Source organism: Anser anser (genome assembly GCF_964211835.1).
Source record: "Anser anser genome assembly, chromosome: 4".
NCBI classification, from domain to species: Eukaryota; Metazoa; Chordata; class Aves; order Anseriformes; family Anatidae; genus Anser; species Anser anser.
Window position 1 is genome coordinate 38907024 of NC_139724.1, and position 22650 is coordinate 38929673.

The window sequence follows — 22650 nt, forward strand, 5'->3', positions numbered from 1 at the left end:
AAATAAAATATACTTTCATTTTGTAATTATATAGATCATATTACGCTTTATTACACTATAATCTAAATTATACTTCCATATATGTTTTTTTTTTTAAAGTATACTTACTGTGTTGACTGTCTTATCTACATACCTTTCATATTAAAAAATCTTTAAGCTTTCAGACATAATTATATTTTATGGCAGTAAGTTCTGCTTAATTATATATTAAGAGGAATAATTTTTATCAGTTTTGAGAGGCATATTATATGAAAGACTACACAAATACTTGATCTGCATTTTGTTTCAATATTTTTAAAATTAAAAGCCAACATTCTTTAGGAAAGTGTGGATAAAAATCAAATAAAATTAATGTGAAAATAATTAATCATTACTAATTTAATTACTGAATAAGATTGTTCTTTTAACCTGTGTAATGTTAATAGCGCTAGTTTAAAGTACTTGAGTTACCAAAAACTCATGTCTTATAATTTACAAGACGATAATATTTATATTTCACAAGTGCCATATGTACTGACGAGATTTAAATACTACCAATGAAGATAGGAAGAGTTTTTCAAACTAACCTTTAAAAGGAGGTTTTCCTTCAGAGCATTACACATGTTGTATTGAGGAACTTAAAATTCAAATCAGTATTGGCATGCTATGCACAAAGTAAATAGTAACTCACTGACATTGGTAATAGTAACATAGGTAATAAGTCTACAATCATTATTAGCTTATATTGCGATGCTAATGCCAAACTTGTAAATCATTTGGATTAAGGCTGTATTTGGACGAGTAATCTTAAGAAATATAGAAAAGAACTTCAGGAAATGATTCTGGTACTGATGATTCAGTTGTAGTTTCTTATAACTTTTATTTGAGCAGGGTAGAAATCATGGCTGATTTCTAGAGAGTTGCAGTTCTAACCATTTGAGGGTGCCAATAAGATTTTGAAGTTTTCCTTAACAATATTATATACTGCTGCAAATTTAATCCCTGTTCAAACTACAGTTTAGGCATAACCAACCAACATCTGCAAAGTCTCTGATACCCTTTGCATATTCATCGACATGTGAAAGGATCAAGTAAATGACACTACAGGAACATAAACTATAATTAATCTGCCTTCAACAAGTCCATTTTAAACTATTGTTGCTAAACTTCCATCTATTTTTAGATTTAAAAGGAAAAGCTGGTCTTATAACATATCTCAATATTTAACAAGCCTGAAGTACCAGGGATGGCCTCATATATATTAAAAAAAAAAAAAAAAGCCTTAAGCACGGCTTAGATGTCTACTGGCTCCTTAGCCAATCATCCAAATCAATCCTTTTTCTTCAGTAAGTAAATTTTTTCAACCTCTCTCCATCTGACAATGTTTACTTTTGTGGTTTAATCTGGTTTTGGATGAGCTGGGTTTTTTTTTGTTGTTGGTGGTGGTGGTGGTTTGATTCTGCTCACATGAGTGATATATGCCTTGTTCAGAACAATGCATAGAGGCTTAGTTATCTGAACATTCTCTTATGGCAAAACCAAACCAAACCAAAAAAACTCTACATGGGATAGTGCAGCTGCTTGTAGGTTTTCCTGTAAACCAGATATTAGTAATGCACTTCATTTGAAAAATTATTGCCTCTCTGTGGAAGATAAATATCACATAAATATTGTATTATTTATTATTATTTATTGTATTATGCCTAGACTAACAACTAGCGGTCTTGCAGCAAGAGTGATAAACACGTGCTCAAGAACAGGGGCTTATCACGTTTAAATTTTTAATTCTTGTTAAATTTTGTTGAGTTTTTTTCTGAAGAGATGGTTAGACCTCAAAATGTTAGAACTATCTTATGATCTAAACATCCAAAATATTATTGAGGATAGCAACTTTCAGAGAGGAAAAGTTAATGAATTTGCAGCTAATGTATGCAGTACCTAGCTATATTTGCCATGATTAATGATTTGTATCATCTTTCTTCAAGCAAATTATTGGAATCAGTTCATTTTCACAGCTTATGCAGACTGTGACCCTGAAATATTTGAAAAAAAAATGGGGTTTCAAGGCTCAATACTGCAAATGTATGGAATTTTTATTGGCATGGAATAGCTTAATTGGCATGAGAAATTATACTGAAATTAACTTTGGTAGAAAGGCAACATATGTGGCCAGTGTTAATGCACAATTAGGCCCTCAATTAGAAAATACTTATATATGTGTAAATAATTTTACTATTTTAAGCGGAAAGATTAAAAAAAATCATGTGTTCAGAGATCAGGGTCTAAATTACTTGCACAGAACCCCCAAATACCTTTTTTTTTTTTTTTATGCGTGTGTGAAATTGTTGTGACTTATGTATTAGTTAAATTTCCATTGGAGTTCACGCAGTAGTTTAGTGGGTCTAATGATAAAGTTGCATAAACATTTGTGAAGAGTGAAGGCATCACCCTACCTTGGAAAAGGGGATCCTGGTCTCATTTCCTCATTTCCTAAGCAACTAAGTCATTAAATGTAACCTTTTTTTTTTTTTTTTTTTCCTAAGATGCAATGATTACTGTCTAGATACAGCAGTATGAATGACCAGAATCAAGTGTAATGAATTTGTTCATTAGTGTAATTAATTAATTCATGTTGGAACAGGCTACCCAGGGAGGTGGCTGAGTCACTATTCCTGGAGGTCTTCAAGAAATGTGTAGATTTAGAATTTAGTAACATGGTTTAGTGGTGGATTTTAGTATTAGGCTGAAAGTTGATTAGTCTTTTCCAACCTGAATGATTCTGTGAATTTCTTTTTATTGTATGTCTAATCCATAAATTTTTATTTTAAAATTATCCTCGGCCAATCTGTCCTAAGGAAATGCCAGTATTTTTGTTTTCTTAAATATGCTTTTTATTTTATAAGGAAAGAGAAGAAACTAAATTTCTTAGTAAAGCTGGTGAAAAACTGTCATTTGTGAGCAGCGAGGCACTAGACATGAATAACTCTGTGTGAAACTACAAGAGGGGAAGCACTTGCCTTTTTTTTTTTTTCTTCTTGCCTGCTTTATATCTTGTAAATGATAAATGAAATTTACTAGCAATGCTCTGCAGTAATATTTCAAATTATGTTACAGAATACACTGTAAAAAGTATTGAGTTATGGTAGAATCAAAGAAAAGGCACTCGTTTTTTTTCTTTCTGGTAAAGTGTGTTATATTAGAACATTCATCAATGACAATTTAAAAATTACAGGATGCTACAATGATTCAACTTCAGTGTGTTCAAACATTTTATTTAAATAACTTTAAAAAAAATTATGCCTGCTATTAACATTTAGACTTAGAAATTAAATGAGGCTAAATCTCTGTGTTAAAGTATAAATCTTGGTTGCTGCGGGTGCCACCTAGCAGCCTACAAAGCACTGAAGAGCCTGAGCAGCACAGACCTCGTAGCACAGTAGTGTGAACATTTTTCCTAGTGATGCTCCCCCCACCCAAGACACGTGAGAAAATTTGCATTGACACATTTTTATGATGTTTTATTTGTGGCTGTTGTTGAACGATGAAGACCAAGAAAAAGACATTATCCTAAAGTGGGGTTGTGGATAGTGCCTACGGTGTCGTTTAAGCCCTCTAAAACAGGATCCTTTTGTCAGCTCAGGCGAGTGGTGGCTCTTTAACATTCTGAACCTGCTATGGCTGCTGGGGCAGTTCATCACCAAAGAATAGAAAAGAGCCCCTGGCATATCACATTGAAGAAGAAGAAGGAAAAAAAAAAAAAGGCATGGGGGGAGAGGGAGGAAAAAAAAAGTCCTGGGCGCACAGACAGTGCATTGTGTAACCAGGGTTTAAAGAGCTGGCCGTTAGGTATATTTCATAATATGAAAAGACAGACCGATTTTGGCCCCCTCGCCTGGTGGGATCAGTGCTGTCAGTGCCATTTATTTTCAATCCCCCGTGATTTCTGTATCCCCACAACCCTTTTGCATAAAAATGAACCATAAAGGCAGTCAAAACACCTGCTTTGCTGACAGGCCCGATTAAAGCTTTGATTTATCCTTCCAAGGGAGAGCTGATCTGCTGTTGTGGGGGCCTCGCACTGGTGTGTAATTCATGGGAGGCTGAAGGTCTCCTTTCTGTGTCCCCGAGGTTCAGCTGTGGGCCTCTTTTGTACCTGCTGGAAAGTTCGGCCAACTCTGAGAACACCCACCCCAGCTGGAGGTCGGGCTTTTTCATCAATATCGGTTCGAGTTTCTCGGCTCCTGTTATTAAGTGACAGTAAATTACCAGGCTAATTTGGGAGGCCCCCAGCACACGGCTGTGCGTTTCTGAGGAGCCCACTCTGCTCCCATTGTGGCCTCTGGGGAGCTGCTGTGCCAGATGGAAAAGAATATTATCGCTTCCCCTCAGCGTTTTCCCATCGCTGAAACATTGACACTCGACATGTAAGGCTTATGTCATGTGGGAACCCTTTCTTCCTTTTTTTTATGGTGAAGTTTTGTGCTGTATGCTGAAACTTTCATTGCAAGGGTTGCCCTGACTTGGCTACCCACCATACACAGCCTCTCAAGGCTCAAAAGCAGCATAGCAAGTGGGAGCAAGCCTCCTTGTAATCACTTGTGTGTGTGTAGGAGCTTCAAAGCTTTATTGCTGTAACTGCAAAATTAGGTATTTCTTAAATGTGCTGGAAGGTTGAACTGGCTCTGCTTTTCAACATTAGGAAAAAAAAAAACAAAAAAAAAACTATTAGTGGCTTCTGGGTGTATGGAGTCAGTGAACACATTTTGTTTTTAAGTAAACCCAGACTGTATGCTGCATGTATATTCCTCCCTTCCACAACCCCTAAAGACTTCAGGATATTCTGGCAAAATTGTCTTGTGAGTACATTTGACTTATGCACTATCATTGATCCATTAAACCGCTAAGCTGTTATAGAATCATAACATGGTGTAAAAGAAGGCTGAGCAAATCATTCCTTGTGGATCAATGTTCAAGAATTTCCAGAAGTGAGACTTTTAATTGGAAAACATCTTTCCACTGAGACTAAAACAATCTAAGAACAATATCTGTGTATTATTATTTATAAATAAAATGGGAATAAATAGGAATTAATGCACAATCAAACAGCAAAAATATAACATGCTGTTTCATTTTGATAAAAGCAATCTTTCATTTGGCCAGGTGCAACATTAAAAAAAATAAATCTTGAGGGATAGAAAAAGTTCTTTGAAATTCAGCAAAATCCATAATAACAATTTCCTATTAAAAAATATTGTTTATTAATTGGAGAAATTGTTGCATTATTGGGAACTGGGACTTAAAGTGTGATTTAAAAATAGCTTTACTACAAGTTCTTTAAATCACAGAAAAAGACTGCAAAATTTACATTTGCAGTTGAACTAGTTGACGTTAAGTCTACAGTGTGAAATGTTCTCATTGTGCGGAGTGTGAAGTAAAAACCTAGTTGAAATTTCGAGGTGATCTTCAGTCAGGGCTTTCTAAACTTGTTTCCAGTCTGGGCTTTCCAAACTAGAAAGTTCATTAGAATTAAGACATGGTGCCACAGTCCTTCATAGACCATGTAGGTTATGGTGAAACGGCAGAATTGGAGAGCACCTGTCTGCTTCCTTCCTTCATGGTGAGAAAGGCAGGAGCATCTCCTTGTGGGGGTAAGTTTTTTGTACAAGAAGGAAGTCAGTGCACAGGAAGTCAGTGCACAGGACCCAACCAGCCTTGCCGGGATGTTTAAGGGTACCATTTCCCAGCTCCTACAATAGGCACCTGCTTCATGATGTAGAGGTAGCCCCAAACCCCCAGGGGACTTAGTAAGTGTTCATGTGTTCAGTGTGTTGGTTCCAATAAGAAGCAGGGCAAAGTTTTGTGAACTAATTTGAATAGTTTGTGAACTTACATTTTTACACTGCTGGACAGAGCACAGAAGACATATCTAAGCTAAATCCATCAGTCAGGTAGACTTGTATAGTTATATTAACTAAAGCTCTATGTAACAGTAAAAAGTCTGGTGTTGGTAGAGCACATGTTCTAAGGTGGCATTGGTTTGTCTATTTGTCAAGTTGTTGCTTGCAGGGAGGGAAAGCTTGCAGTCAGCTATGACTAGCTACTGCAGATTTAAACTCATTACATGTTCACTCACCTGTTACAAATACCACTATTCTTTTTCACTTATACAGAGCATTTAAAATTTTTTCAGGTCTCTTTCCTTCATCCATAGATTTGCTCATCTTGAAGGATCCTTCTCATTGCTAGTTCTTTGCTTATATTCCCTTCAAGCTACATTTTTCTTAACTGTCCATGAAACTATAAATGAGAATTGAGTGCTCTTTCCCTCCTAAACTTCCGTCTTCACCTATCTTCTTTCTCCAACCCTTTTCATCCCTATTTCTTTATTATCTGCATTCTTCCAGCTTACTCTTATCTTCATTCAAGCATATACTTCCCTGAAGTTTAATTCTTTGAAATATGAATAAAACCTTACCAACTTTCTGCCTGTTTCCCAGATACCTTGAAAACATCTTAAAAAGATTGTAAAATTCAAAATCATTTAGGAACAAGCCACTTTAAGGATTTCACAGATACTTCAAGTGCTGCTAAAACAAGTCTGTGAGAACATCAGCTCCTCCTTTGTTCCTCATGTATATCAACTTCAGTGGTGCACAGTAGAAAATAACATTGAATCCCATTAGTGTTGTGAATGGGAATTAAGATCGTTTATATATGTTAAAACCTATGCCCACCAGCCTTATGTTGCTTCTGCAATAGTACTGACATATAATGGCATGTCCTGATGGAGAGTTGAGGAGCAGGCAGATAGAGCAGTCGAGGACAACTTCTAAAAAGAAGGGGCATGAATGGCTTCTAAGGCACTGGCACGTTACTCTGTTCATGTTTTTGTTGACATGTCCTTTTTCTGGTCAAAATCTACTGCTAACCCCAAAGAACATCCCTGTACCCCTCATACATGTTTCAGGTCTAGATTTATCTTTCCACTTTGGCAAATTACCATTTCTCAAAGAGACCAGCCTCATAACAATCCTAATCTTTCTATCCAGTTTCTCCAGGTAGGATTTGAACACTGCTTGCTACCTGCTGTACCTAAAAGAAGGGAACAATCAGAATCTGACTGTACAACACTCTAAATACTGTGTAACATAATAGGTTCCAAGCCACCTTGTAAGAGATATTGGAAAATTATGAAAAAAAATTCATTTGACTTTCATTGTGTTGAGTAGAAGGGAGCACAGTGGATGATGTGTAGGTACAGGACCAATGATTCCTTATTCTTCTTTATTATGTTTTATCAAGCCTTTATTCAGAGTATTTTGATGTTGTTTTTTTACTCATAACTTGCAGGCTCGCACAATGGTGCTCTTTGCGAAAAAATATTAATCATTGTTACTAACTATATAACAAAAATACATGTAGGACTTGGTAAGCTCTTTAAAACAAAATGAAGAAAAAAGCTTCAGATGTAAATGTCCCAGAAAAGGCTTGGAAACCCTGAAGCAGATTTGTAGCCAAATCTCTTCAGCTTGAGGTAAGTACAGAAGAAAGCTCTCAGTGATATTCTGGCAAATATCCAAAGCTTAACTGTGATTGAAAAAAATGCAAAAGAAAATAGAAGAGAAACCCATACCTGTTATTACAGACGATATATCAGTTTTAAGGTCTTTTTCTGACAGAATGCTTAGTTTTATTTTGTAGAGTAAGTTTTTCTATATGAAGCAAAATTGCTTTCTTATACATACCAGAGCATCTTTCTGAATTTTAAATCACTCATCCATAACACATATAATAAACTTTGTATATTAGACACAACTGGTTTGAATAAAATATTTGCTTCTCTTTCTGGTCTTTAAAATGTTACTTAGTCTAAAAAACATTTAAATACCTAAGCATGTACATCAAAATGCAAAATTAATAGAGTATTTCTTTCCAGATACTCTCTTGTAATTGATTTTGCCAAGGGTAGTTTAGTTCAGATGCAATCTGTTTGTTCACTGAGAGCCTGCTCATTTTGTTTTATATAATTTCACTGTGTTCTCTATATCATGTATTTTTCATACTGTAAAAATTTAATTTTAGTCTTATTACTGAATGCTTCTATTTACTACTATATGCAACATAGACTTATATGAAAAAGGACAAGAGCAGCTTTCTGTCATAAAAAAGACAAACTTGACCTCACATGAATGTAGCATTTTCCATCTGTTAAAACTGGAACAAACTAAAGAACTTTACATAAAAATCTCATATGGGTCATAAATATTCTAAAATTGACTCTGGATACCACCCTGACTCTAAAGTTTTGCTGCTTACTTCAGGGGTACAGGGCTTTCCTGCCTACTTGGTGTCTTCATACTTGTACAGCTGATAAAAATCCAGATCTGCAATGGGGTCTAGTGGAGTCATGACTACAATGGGATTTCTTGTAACGCACTCATGAGAACTTATCTTTACTGGAATAGAATCAAAACTGGTGGCTAAACATAGGCATTTTGGAATGCTTTTGGAAGCCAGCCTTGGGAGTACAGCATGCCCAGAGAAAACTGGGTTTATTAAATATGCAGTAGTCGAAAAACAGGGAAAAAAGGGAGAGACCGGTAACATATCGTACCTAATGATGTACCACTTCATGTGACAAATTTTACTAAGGAAGGAGTATCTAAAATAGCCCAAGAGGATTGTTTTATAAACAAAATCAGAAAACTGAAAGGCCTGGCAAGACTTATTTTATCTCTTCTAATTTGAAATACTCTTCTAACAACTATACCACAAAATCTGTGCAACTATAACCGAGAGTTCGGTTATAAAAAGTTTCTCATGTACAGCCAGAGTAGACTACTCACCTCCCAGGGACTCGGATAGATGCAAGTCAAAGTCACCACAGGCAGTGCCTGACTGGGCTCAGTAAGTCCTCTCTTGACAAGATCTTTCCTAGGATAGACATCAGCAGAGAGAAAAACCATATGTACGGAAGCTACCTTATGGTAGCTACAAGTGAGCACAAGGACTAAAACCAAAAAAGAGTTTCTAGGATCAGACAGACATTGTAGTCATGAGGAGAGGAACTGGTGGAAATTACACTAACTGTGGAAGAGCTTGACTTGATAAAGGTTTAGCTTTGGTTTGTTTAAAATATCTTCCCTGAACATGTATGAGGAGATTCACTTCTAATATTTTTGCTTTTAGTTTGTTTACTTGAATTTACTCCTGAAAAGGTTGAAGCCAAAAGGGGAAAAAGAACATTCGAAAATGATGCAGAGCAACATCCCTTTTTGTCGTGCCACGATTTTTGAGTCTACATGGCTCTAGTTTTAAAACCTGAAGAGAACAGCAGCACTTATTCGATAATTCATGTTCTCTAATGAAACACTGATGATTGTGGCTAGATGAATTTTATCTTAAACAGAAGTGTGTCCTTAATGTTTTCCATAACAACAAATTGTCAGAAAAGAACATTAGTTGCTGCAGTCTTGTTTGCTTTCTCTGTTGGTTCAGAACATGACTATGGGTTCAGCACAGGTCTCATCAATTTCTTTGATGGTCTGTTCATGATCTTGGGATACTTGCCACCAAAATCTGACTTTGTATGCACATATCCTGAATAAGCTACATATTTCTAGGAAACAGATACTCCACGTTCTCACCGCCTGAAAATAGCTGATCTTCTGCTAACTAGGCTAGAAATGTAGCTTGAATGAATTTTGATGAGTCAAAAGATGTTTGAAAGCATATTGCAAGGAAAACAGAGCTTTGGCTACTTTTAAACAGGTGTCTAAACTCATGCATTTTATCTCCCTTCTTACATACATCTGCTTTTGAAATCCAGATATAATCCATATAAGCTACCTATTAATACTTCAGGCTAGTGCATCTATCCCGTTTCATCTCATTGTCTGCAGTGAGTTTTTCTTTACTGAAGACCAGTCCAGACTCATAAACACAATCAGGCTTGTTCATTTAGATGAAGAATACCTGAGGACTGCTTGTAATTGCATCGTTGATTACACAGGAGTCAATTGTCTGCCTCTTGTGAAGACTGGCTTAAAAGGGAAGGAAAACCTAGTTCCTTCCAAAATAAGGAAAATACAGGTTGTGGGGGGAGTGCTGTAATGAAAACTGAGCTACTGCAAAAATATGACAGCTGTATGTACTGTGTGTTGACTGTTGATATGCTCTTACAATCAAAATGGTGTACGTGGAATTGTGTTATAGCTGCGTTTGCATATCGAGTGTCCTTCTGTTCCCTCCAAAGATTGTCAAACTAACTTATACCCATGATCAATCTAATAGCACTATAGTATTAAGAAAGGAAGATGGTTTGTGGGGATATCTGGGAATATATTTCAGCTTTCTGAAAGAACCACTGCTTAGATCAGTATTTTTGTCTACACAATTGGCTTGCCGTCACACTAGTTGTTTAAGTAAAAAGATAATGATCAGAGACCACATAAAGCTTATAATACTACAGAGACAAAATAGAAGCTTTGGCATAACATAACAAATTATTGGAATACTTAACAGTTTCTTTGAAATTGTTCAAAAGCTGTTTTGTCAAAAGAAAAAAAAAAAGGAATAATTTCTGCCTGGTAGAGCAATAGGTGCAAGATTAATTAGTTTCTATGAAGGAAGGCAAGGGACAGGATTCATTACTGAATATAGTTCAAAGCCTTTTTCTGATCTTTCATGCTCAGAATGGTAACCTTAACATAGGTAAAACTACCTCTGAGTATACAGTATTTTAAAAATTATTTTCCTGCCCTTCAGAATTCTTTCATATTGCTATATATTTGCAAAGCACCTCAAATTTAAAATAGGAACTTTGAAAAAAATGGAAAGTGAGTGCATATCTCAGGCAATAACTAACCTAAAGTAAAACTTATGGAAGGGTTTTTATGCTGCCCATATCAAAGAGGCAGAACTCCCTGAATAATGCTGTTTCTATTTCTGACCTGAAAATAAGTTTGCTTGCTTTAGAGTTATTTTTTTTTCCTTTTAAATTTGTTATTTGGCCTAATAAGTGATGTTAACTACTGCATAATAGTAAGGTTTCATCACACCAGCAAGAAATCCAGTCTCCTTGTTGTCATAATTTCTAATGATAATATTTATTGGAACTTCCATCCAAATTTCTGGGCTTTAACATTAAATTTATCTTTGTACTTGGCTATATCTAGCAACAGTTCATGTATTCATCATAACTCAATGAAATCATTGAATGGCAAGGCACAGAGTTCACCGGCACAACTTCTTGCATGTCAGAATATTTTGATGAACACCTCATGAAAGACAGTCTACAATTTACCTGGAATATGAAATAAGTGACATGAATTTGGCAGGGCTCTGAGTTATCCTGTGCAAACATTTTGAATTGGCTTGTGACACTATGAAATATGTACCTGAAATACTGGATCCAAGGAGCAGGGATACCAAAAAAAGAAAAGGGGGGGGAGGGGGAGGGGGAGTAGTTTTGTGCCAATTTTATTAGGATTGTACACCATTTATGAAAATAAAAATATTCCTTCTCTAAAAATAAAGCAAAAGAGTGGTATTTTCATTTTGACATTGTCAGCTTCTGGCTCAACAGTGACGTGTGGATATTTGTTAGCCCAGAGGATATTTTTCCAGTAACACAGTGTTCTGAATAAGTTATTCATGAACACATGAGCACTGAACAAATTCTGTTAGCATTGCTTTTGATTGAGAAAACAACTGCAACAACTTATGTTCTCCTTTAACTTCCTATTCCAAACACTGGCAGACTAACCACAGATTTGAATGAACTTTCTGTGTCTGGTAAATCCCAAACCAAACCTGACATGGTTTAAATATTTTTAGTTAACAAACACTGTTATTGAGGAAATCAAAAAGACGGTGAAATGGTAGAAGTGATAATGCTGTATATTTTTTTTTTGAAAAAAAAAAAAAAGTCCTGAGGCACCAGGATATCTTTTTTCTTCCTCTCTCTTTCTCTCTCTCTCTCTCTTTTGATAGGGCTGGGATCTGTTGTTTTTCTTAAGAAATACATTTCAAAACATGAGGAAAATAGAGAATATCTTAACAGTTAATAGGTGACTAGAAGGTGGCAAAACCAGAAAGATAGTAAAAAGCTGTTTTAGAGCCAAGATCTTTTGAAAATTCTCAGAGGGTGGGAATTCATACTCAGCAGACTCAGTCTGCTTCTACCCCTAAGGGATGCTGTAAGGATGGAATAATGAATCTGAAATCTATTATCTAACTTTAAGCTCAAGTATAAACTTACATAGCTTGCAGGCTAGGAAGCTCCCTTTGTGAAACATTTCTGGTCTTTTTCCTATCCACCAGAGGTGAAAAATAAATTTCACTGGTAGAAGGTCCTCTACTGCAGGAAGGAATATTCCAGGACACAAATGAGTCTATAAATCATGCTGCAGGACAAATATAAGTTTATAATTACTTATATATATATGTATTTTCCAGTATTCATTATTTTAAACAGAATAAGGCTTGAGTTTAACAGGCCTAAATGGAATAAAATTTCCACTTTTAAAACTATTTGTTCTCCACGTCTCTTCCCCTGCACAGGAAACTCTTATTATGTGGCTTAATTAGAAACATACTTCTGGGATGGGAATGTACAAGACATAATGTTAGCCAGCTGAGGAACAGAGACAGGCTTCTTTGGCAATCTACTATCTGATTAAACAACAAAGGTTTGGAAATGAATTATTCAAGACCGTACTCAAACTATTCAGGAACCTTGATATGGGGCTTTAAAAAAACAAGCCTGGAATCTGTTTAGTGAATTTCTCCAATTCAAGTCTCCTGAGGTTTGATGAGCTCCCTACATGGGAGTAAGAAAGATATGTGTTTTTATGATCTTGAGAATGGGAGGAGAGGGGACATTATCATTAATGATGTGCCAGCATTTCCATCACTAATTCATATCTACAGGGAGGACTGCATCACAATTACAAGAATGCAGCCTGGAGGCATCTACCATGAAAAATAAATTAGATTTATATAATGTCTATACTTTGAGCCAAAGTATAAGAAATATTTTTCTGACAAAACAAATAATCTTGTGTAGGTGAGTGAGTGCACCTGTGTAGATGAATCCAATTTTTCAATGAGAAACTTCAAGTTTATAAGAAAAGCAAATATTTTCTGTGAAAGATGTTTTATCAAAACCTATTGTTTTATGGAAAAAAAAAGAAGAAGGATCTAGATAGAATAATTATACTATTAGATTTATAAATGATCCACTTAACCGAGATGTTTAGAGTTCTGATATGAACTCTCTAATTCCACACAGCTGTACATGAAAATATATTTCTTAGCAAGATCTAAGTTGTAATGAGCATTTGCCAGTCAACTCTGCACCATGGAACAAATTAATTAACTCTGAAGTTTTGATTCATCCATCTTTATTACTATGTATTAATATTTACTTCACACAAGTCAATAGCCATTTTATGAAAATACTATTTACAAATAATATAATCACATTTAAAGTCTTTATATCAATCATTTGAATGTTTTTACTTTAGCAACATGCCAGAGAGTTGAACAATTAAAGACATATTTGATTTCAGTTGTTGCTTAAATTTTAAGATCTACAACTATTTCAAGTGGAGTATCATCACTCCTAAAATAAGAAAATCAGCCTTTCTCCCATCACAAGTAACGTCACTGTAAACAAAAAAGCAGTCTATCACCAATTATATTTCCAATTAATAAATTCTTTGCTTATAAACATTGTAAAGTTTTACAACTTGTTTTTTACAAGTATTTACTTGTTCTCTTAGTCTGAGAGTACAGGGGCAATGGCAAAGAATGACAAAATGCAATCATCAATACACAAAAGCAGTTTGTGTGAATTAACATAAAATGGGACTAAAAACAACCTAATCTGAACACGAATAGGTTCAGTCCAATTTAAATCATTGAAGGTGCAAGGCATCCACTGCAGAAGAGTAATATAAGCTCCAGTTCTACCGTTAAGTTTCATCATCTTTATCTGCCTTGCTAGGATACAATGATAAAGTCACTATTAAAATAACTGCATCAGGGGATGTTAACAGCCAGATAAATCTGGGTCACGATCAGCTCAGAAGTGGCCAAAAGAAGCAATTATGGTGATGTTCCACTGATATGAATTAATCTCTTGGTTACTTAAGAGGTCTCAATCGCATTGCTGTAGTTACTACCTTGTTACTGCAATATGGTATTACTTACATGTGTTCATAAAGTGGTTGATTTTACACCTTCTCTTGAGCTTTTCTAAATATATGCATACATTTAAACGGCAAGTAATGTAATTTTATAATAGTAATGTATGTCACTGATTAACATTTACTGTTAAAAGAGCACTGCTTGTTTTCAGCTGTTAAATGGAAAAAAAAGATCAAATCACTTATAGATGTGTTGTTTCAATATGTGAATGAGCCTAATTTAAAGCTCAATGATATAAACTAACTTCTTCAATACACAAAGCTGTAGAACAGGGAGCTTTCTGGATTTCATGATGTTTTCTACACCAAATCAACTGCTATCAACAAAAATGCCTGAGGGGCTGCAAAGCCTCTGTCCTACAGAAAGTCAGTGTGATCTGAGCACTTCAGTCTCTTCTGGAAATAAGACTTACTCTTCGGAGCCCCTCACACACTGTAGAAAACATTATTTTATGCCTACTAATTTCACAGACGATTTCATGAAAATGATAATTATGTAGTGGAAACTTAATTATAAAATTTATGCTTTCATGTTAGAAAAAAATAGATACTAAATTAAGCCTGTTGTTATGAGAAAATAGCACAGAAATTTCATTAAAGTAGCTTGACTTTTAATTAAGAATGAAGATTAACTGTGTTCTAACTTCAGGCATTTAAAACACACAAACATTTGACCCAGCTTCTAATAGGCACCGTAATGTTTGTACTTGAATACTTGGTTGTATCAAAGGTGTTATTGCTAAGAGCAAAACAAAAAGATTGGAAATTCTCAGTTTTGTAAGTCTCAGACTAATTTTGGTCTGTATACCCAATATTATAAATGTAGACTGTTATTTTTCCTTGTCAGTTAAAACTATTTTTCCATTTTCCAAGGGTGAGTCACTTTGACAAATAAAAATAAGTTTGCTGAACTGAAGGAATTTTTTTTATGATACGTACTCCATGTATTTTTTCTTTCATTTCTTAAGCTAGAAACATATTAAAATATGTATGTTTTTTATTTTTTATTTATTTATCTTTATTTTCATAGTTTCTTTTGTTTCTCTTTTTGACACTGGAGATGAGGAATTTCTGCTTATATTACATTCTGATTTTGAGACGCTAATAGTCATTATAGTTTCATAGTCTGTGAAGAGCAGTAGTAATTTTTCCATGAAATTTGCATTAGACTAGATTCAGTCTCAAGGCAACTTTGAATCCTGTATCTTGTTTAAGTACCCTGGGAACATCTCCTTTATGGGATGTGTGTGAGATGGGCATAGAATTCCAAAAATGAGTGATGGAACATTGATAGGGAAAGTTCATACTGTGAAAGAGATCCCCATTGAAAAACAATCTGTAGAGAGAAAAACAAGCGGTGTAAGAGAAGTATAGTAAAATAATGCTCAAGAACGCAGATTAGCGAAGGTTGGTCTTAAAAACAGGATCTCGAGAAACTGTCGGCTGAGAAGACAAACTAATTGCTTCTGAATCCTACAGGAAGATCCCATTTTCTCACTTTTGCTCTTGTTCTCATTATTGCTTTAATCATTATCTGTCTCACACTGTATAATTCAAATTCACTGTATATTTCAAAGCACACTTTCAAATCTATAGCATACAAGGCCCCCTTATTATAAAGCACAGTACATTCAGAGTGTTTGTATTCATGACGACTAAGCTTTGTGTCAAGTCTTGAATGAATCCATGCCACATCATACTACATTATATAAGTATCTTTATTTACATCACAAAATTGGTTTGGCTTCAGGAATGTTTTCAAAGTATGACATTCATGACAATGGATGAATTTCTGCTCATTTAATTTCTCTGTGTTACCAAATAATATAGCAATAACTACTGTATGCTCCAGAGCTGTTTGCCTTTGCTACAACTCTCCTTGCACACCTCTGCCAATGCAAACTAGCCACAAGGCTTACTACCGACTAACCAAGGATGCCCAGAAGCAAGAAAACCTGCCATCAGCTTTTCTCTATATTATATATTAAGCTATTTTAAATCATGTCCAACATCCTCCTTAGTTAGAGCAAAAGTGGTATGAGTTGTAAGTCGAGATTCAGTGTTAGAAGGCCCTTTCTGTATCGCATCAAGTTCATACATGCCATTTTCAAATTATGGGTGGCCATAGTTCTCACTATTTTTCCTTCTTGCTTCTATCTGACCTGCATTATTTGCTGAACACTGAGTCCCATGTAGATTGGTTAGAAGTACAGCAAAAGGAAGTGTTGCTCCTTATGCTTGCTATAGTTTAAATGCTACATGAGCTACAACTGAGTTATACCCTCTTTATTTTAATTATATGTAATTAAATTTGCTATCAGAATTCCCTGCAGTATTTCCCCAAATGATTCTCCCTAATTAACGAAATGACTACTGATTTTTGTGGAAAAAAAAATAAAAAAGACACAAAAAGAAACAATCAAAGCAATAGATAAATAAATGAATAAATAAGGTCAAGCTGAGATATAATTCTTGCTTATCATAATATAGGAATAACTTACTTTTGGACTGACATTACTGAACGTTATATCTTTTATTAATGAAATTATCAACATAGGCAGCAGTGATAAACTCTGCAGCATAAGTATCCTCAGGGTACCCTGGCCGTGTATAACATTGGAAGAACTTCCTAAAATAGTTATTATGAAGAATTTTCCCCATTAATTTAATTGTGATCTCTGCAACTAACAAAAAGGGCATTGCTTACTGTAACTCAGTTTAATGAATATACAGTAGAGAGGCAAAGTGCTGTCAAGTAACCTATAAGCGTCTTAGTCAGCAGAACAAGGCAAGTTTAAGCAAAATGTTGCCTCTGTGGCAGAGCTAGAGCAAAGCACATGGCACTTGCTCCTTTGCCCCAGACTGTTTTGAGAGAGAGAATGCAGATTTCTCACCCCGTTCACCAAGACATTCTACCTGGGTCCTATGTACCCGCAATAAATGCATCAAAACTTTTCTTTGTGTCCAAGGAAAAAAAGTACATACAGCATGCTGCTGTCTGCCTGGCAGTGTGATCAAGGAGTCACTGAATCTCCCCTCCAAGCAGCTTCATGTGAATTTGGGCACAAGGAGTTATGATCTAGCTTAAACTCAGAGCTTTTCTTACATACTGAACCTAGTGACATTGGAAAAAAATGCAATGTCATATTCATCCACTGTGCATTGATAGAAACTGATAGGCATGCATTAGTCTTGACAGCAAGCAGTGAATAACTGAAAGCTGTGTACAAAAAAGTTGAATTACTGCCACAGATTAAATGGATGCCACACATAGATTGATAGGTACATAGATTTTTTTTTTTGAGGAACAAAAACAAAAACAGAAAGGTGGCTTACCCAAGAACCACATGTGGGATGAATTGCTGACAGAAGCCAGCTTAAACCAAAAAAAAACCCCAAACCCTCCAACAACACACAACTTTGAAAGGTCCCATGTTTATACATGTCATACCCTGACATCTTTCCCTTGAAAGGTCGGTTCATTTTATAATAAGTCTATGCACAATGTGTCGGCACTTTTAGGAATACTGATTGGACATCTGAGAGTTAAAACAACAGCTCTTGCAGTGAGGCTGCAAATATTTTTCAGGTTATTTATATTTATAATAGGGAAAGGTAGGTCAATGGTATCTAAAAAACAAAAACAAAACACAAGTCAAATGTGGAAATTAACTGACATTTATATTTTCTTAAGACAACTTCACACCTGAGCAAAATCAATCAATGAGAAAACTTGATGGTTCTGAAGTGCTGGCTTCCTCCCTGAGTACATTGGAATCTGCTAGGAGAGGACACTGTGCTCCCATGACAGTGCTAGCACATCTTTGAACTTCTTTTTCTGCCATCTCTTTTGAAGGGCTTTGTGGAAAGCCTGCTACACGAAAGCCTGAAGGCCCCTTCAGAATTGGCCAGAAATTCTTCTTCCTTGCTCATTTGCATGTGTTGATTGATGGCACAGGATTTTTCTCACTGTTAATAGATTTATGTTTGATTTGGTAAAAGGATGCCTTGTCTGATGTTGGTTCTTCTGTCCTCTCAATATAAATTACTGGAAAATCAAGAAATGGACGTAAATGCTAACACCTCTTGGTATTGCTTCATGTAGTTCATGGGGCACAAGGCTGCTGGGAGATGAAAAAGTAGCATGGTGCTTTTTCTTAGCAGTAAATCCTCAAAGGAAACATACTATTCCTATACTGATGCCCTTGTAACTAAAATAAAATGGAACCACTGGACTAAGGTTAATATAATATGTACAGAAGAGTCATAGGAGCCTGTGCATATGGCACATCAGCAAGGCCCTGATCTGTCAGAAAAGAGCAAGTCATGAGTCAATGATCCACGGTGCTTGGTTCCTGGCCTTGAATCCAGGTTGGTACTTTGCTGGCATCTGTGTCATTTTGCATCTCTTGTGAGGGAATGGAGCAGCGAGTGGCACAGTGAACATGTCCTGTTCAAGTTCATGTTCGTGGCATGATAAACATGCAATGTGAGAACAGCAGTCTCAAAAGCTCTCTGGGAACTTTCTACCTCCTGTATGTGCAGAGGGACACTGTGACTCTCATTTGTGGAGTGGAAAGAATATAAAATGTAGTGGTCTGTAAACCATCTGTGGGATGTTTGCTTACAGTCCACAAGGAACTAGTCGGTTACATGATACTATCTTTTTTTTTTTTTTTTTTTTTTCCTAACTGGGAAAAATAAAAGGAATGAAAGCAATAAAAAGTGTAAGGCATAAAACTGGACAGGCATCCAAAAACATAAACACATGCTGCACTACAATACTGGGAAACATGCTCATTTTACATTATGCCACATATTTTTATGCACTGTGAATTTGTCTCATAGTATACATATTTACATTTTTTTTTTTCATAGATAAGGGATTGCTATAGCTGCCTTGACATTGTCACGGTGTTGCAGTTCCCAAGCATTTTAAACAATAAATATAAGTTTGACAAGTACATGAAGAGATCGTGTCAAATAAAAGGGTTTACAACAGCAACAGGCCTGCAGCTTGCCTGCAGCTATAGGCATGCTCCTCTAGGGAAATCAGGATTATGGGAGGAACTCTTCTCTTTGGAAAGATCTCTTTGGTTAGATATATCCTGGATGACTTCAGTTAAGAATTATGTCTTCTAGGTATAGCTGACATCAAGAGTTAGATTTGCACTTAGACAGCATTCATCAGTAACTTTGGGCTACAGGATGCACAGTTTTAATTTAGTTCATATTTGTAATTGCAACTCTAAATTTTAATACAGGTGTTTACAATAACACTTTTGTTAATAAAGATCCCTAAACTATCCAAAAATCAGTACTCCTGTTAATTTGACAATGAAGGATGGAAAAAGAGTCAACATTCCTTTTTATTTTCAGCTATTATTTGCTTATCTTGAGATCTAAACTAGCCCCCAAAGCTGCTAGAGAACTTAATTTCTTTTATATAATTGTATGTAATTAATTAAATGTGTCTGACAGCTATGGAAGTTTATATAAAATACATTCCTTTGAAATTAAATCTGTATTTTACCTCAGATTTGAAAGAAATCAAAAGTAAATAAAGACTTAGATGAATATTTTCATTTTATTATTGCTTTTAAATAAAACTATGTAATCTTTTTAAGTTTGCCAGAGCTGAGGAGGCTCATATTTTGTAACTTGTCACTCTTTATGAATACTACTTTTAATAAATATCTACAATATAGAGGTGTACCTAGTTTTGGAGCAAGAAGTTGTGTTTGAAATGTCTGAAATGCTGTTTGAACACCATGGCACTTTGCATGGACAAAAGTCAGTAGAGTACCTTGTTAAAGTCATTAGAAGTACCTTGTTAATCCAAAAAAAACCAAACACCATATTGTCTAGCTGAACCATTGCCTTTAGAGATACACGTGGAAATGGGATTTTTTTTTTTTAAATCCCCAAATGATGTAGTTTATTCTGAGTTGTAGTGCAAACATTTTCAAGTATATGGAAATACAATTTTAAAGACTAATTCACCCAACTGAACCCAATGGGGTTATCTATATCTGACATTTCAATGTCTCGCTGCATTTTTTGAATTCCATTGTGATTTAAGAACCAAAGCTGAAGCTGTTCGTTAAGAACACAGTAAGGAAAGCAAGTGGTTTCACAATTTACAATAGTCCATATTTGATTACATCATTTCAAAATCTTCAATATTCATATGATCACTGTGTATAAAATCTGAGGAAAAAAAAATCCTAATAAAAATGCGGGACTTCATCTACCTCATGTCTATCTTAGGACTTTACATGTATATAAGCTATTAGGAAAATAGCATTGATTGTTTGGGAAGAGTCAAATTGTGGATGATATGTAAGGCATGATATTATCTGGTAGTTTTTTCTTTTTGTTTCATTTTCATTTTAATCTAATCTTCTGACTCATTGCTTCTTCACTTTGGTTTTGAACCTCCTGTGTCTCAGAAGTTTTACAGGTCCCTTTCCCAGTACTTGTTACCGGTTAAAAGTTCACACCAATGCTTCTAGTTTACTCAGAGTACATTTTTCCAGACACAGCACAAACTATGAATCCCAACACCAAATTTCCTTTTAAACTTGCAAGTACTAGGGCCCCAAGCGCACTAATATGTCTCACCTGGGCCCCCACCCACAGCCCTGCCCACAGGGCTGGGGACGCATTTAACCTCATCTCCGGAGCATTTGCTCTTTTCCTGGGTTGTGCTGGTGCTGTGCTGATATCCAGTCCTTTCCTTGAACAGTTCCTTTTTTTTTGTTGTTATTATTATTTTTTTCCACCCCCCTGGGTGTTGGTCAGGCCCTGTTTTCTTGCCTTTGTTTGACACTTGCCAGAAGGTTGGTAGGACCTGCTGCAGTTGCTGGGGTGCCCTAGCTGCCCCTGGGGAAAAGCCCTGTGCTTGTGAACCCTAGAAAACAGGTAGGTGTTTTCCTTGATCCTTCATTGCATGTGTGGGAACTGTAGGGGCTCGGTTGCTACTGTCTGCCTTCATAAAATGTCCCATCTCTTGGAGGGTAGGAAAGATGCTCAGAAACTGGAATTTCTCTGGAGAGTAAGAACAGGCTTTAGAAGTGGAGCATTGAGGCTGTGGTCTTAAACAAACAAACAAACAAAAAAAACCACAAAAAAATAGGTGCCTTAAATCCCTGGAAGTGGTCAAACTTGCTACCCTCTACTTGTCCTTGTGCCAGAGACTACAGGTGCCAAATGCATCAAAAATGCTGTTATTAATGACTCTATAAAACTTGAGTCAAAGAAGGAAGAAAGACAGTATTGTCACTTGTAAAATATAAAGCTTAATGCATGAGAACTGAGGAAGTTTTCCAGGTGAATGCAAAAGCATCTCCTTAAGAAATTTAGTGATGGATGACTTTGCCCTGTGCAAAAATGGAGCCAAAAAAAGGTCAAAGTTTAAATTAGCTGTCTTGAAGAAAACCACATAGATAGAAGTGGAAATAAAGCCACTGATAACAAATGTAACGAACCACTGATACTGATGGAGAGTGTCTGATACGTTTCCTCTTCCCTAATAAGCACAGAAGGCTCCCCAGAGTCTATGAAACAAGTCCCTTGATCTCCTTATTGTGAGCAGCCTTCCTCTAGCAGTGTTCTCAGCCCCAGCTGTTTCCTGTCAGGGTGCTTGCAGTGGGAACCCTGTGTCTTTGATCACACCAACCCAAGTGTTGGCCTCCTACTGCAGCTTTGGTTCCTGATATTTCCAGCTTCTCTGCGCTGCCCACAAGGGATGTGATTTCTCCCACTCCCTCAGAAGTCTGATATTGTAGCCTTTTAAGTTAACCAAACTCGCAGAAAGCCCCCACCTACAGTCACTTAATTGCCTTAAGCTTTCCCCTAGATATCTGCTTTTCTTTTTTTTCTTGTTATCATTCAGCTCTGTTTAGATGGTACTTAAGCAATCTTTCTTCCAATCCACGTGGGCGATGAAGAGGTAGTCAGTCATGGCTGATGAAGACAGGCAAAGAGATACCCTTGTTATGAGGGATGGGAGGAGGTATGTTTAGACCAAGGAGATCAGTCAGACTTTTTCTCTTCTTTATCAAATTGAAATCAGGCAGTTCTTAAGAAGTCTAGCACAGAGATGGTTTCCTGACTTATTTCTGATATTAGTTACCTTGATTAATGGTTGATCAGGCTACAAAGCACAGCAGAGGCGTTTTCTGAACTGTAGAGACTGGAATAAGGGGCCAAAAAAAAAAAAGTGTAGGTTATGTCAACAAACTGAGGAAACCTGTGATGAAAGATCACTTCTTAATGACTTGCAGACCTGAGAAATTTGGGGTAGCATTTTATTTTTGATGATGGCTTGTGACACTTTGTCTCCAAGGCAATAACACCGGATGTGGATATGAATGTGGATATGGACTTATGGTTAACTCTATTCGTATGGTTGTATACTTGCACTGAATTTGATTGCAACTGTCTCCTCTCAGTC

At 36.0% G+C, this 22650-nt stretch overlaps 1 protein-coding gene across 13 annotated transcripts in view; it reads left to right on the top strand.

Annotated features, from left to right (window-relative positions):
• The first annotated feature begins 19882 nt into the window (after nt 1-19882).
• Nucleotides 19883-22650, top strand: part of LOC310898586 (uncharacterized protein) — a 301122-nt gene continuing 298354 nt past the window's right edge. For 2 of the 13 annotated variants that reach the window (XR_014583461.1, XR_014583462.1), the window contains exon 1: nt 19884-21116. The gene's annotated coding sequence lies outside the window, so the exon portion shown is untranslated. Of the gene's footprint in view, nt 21117-22650 lie in introns of all 13 variants that reach the window. The other 11 variants (XR_014583463.1, XR_014583464.1, XR_014583467.1 and 8 more) reach the window with 8 other exon arrangements.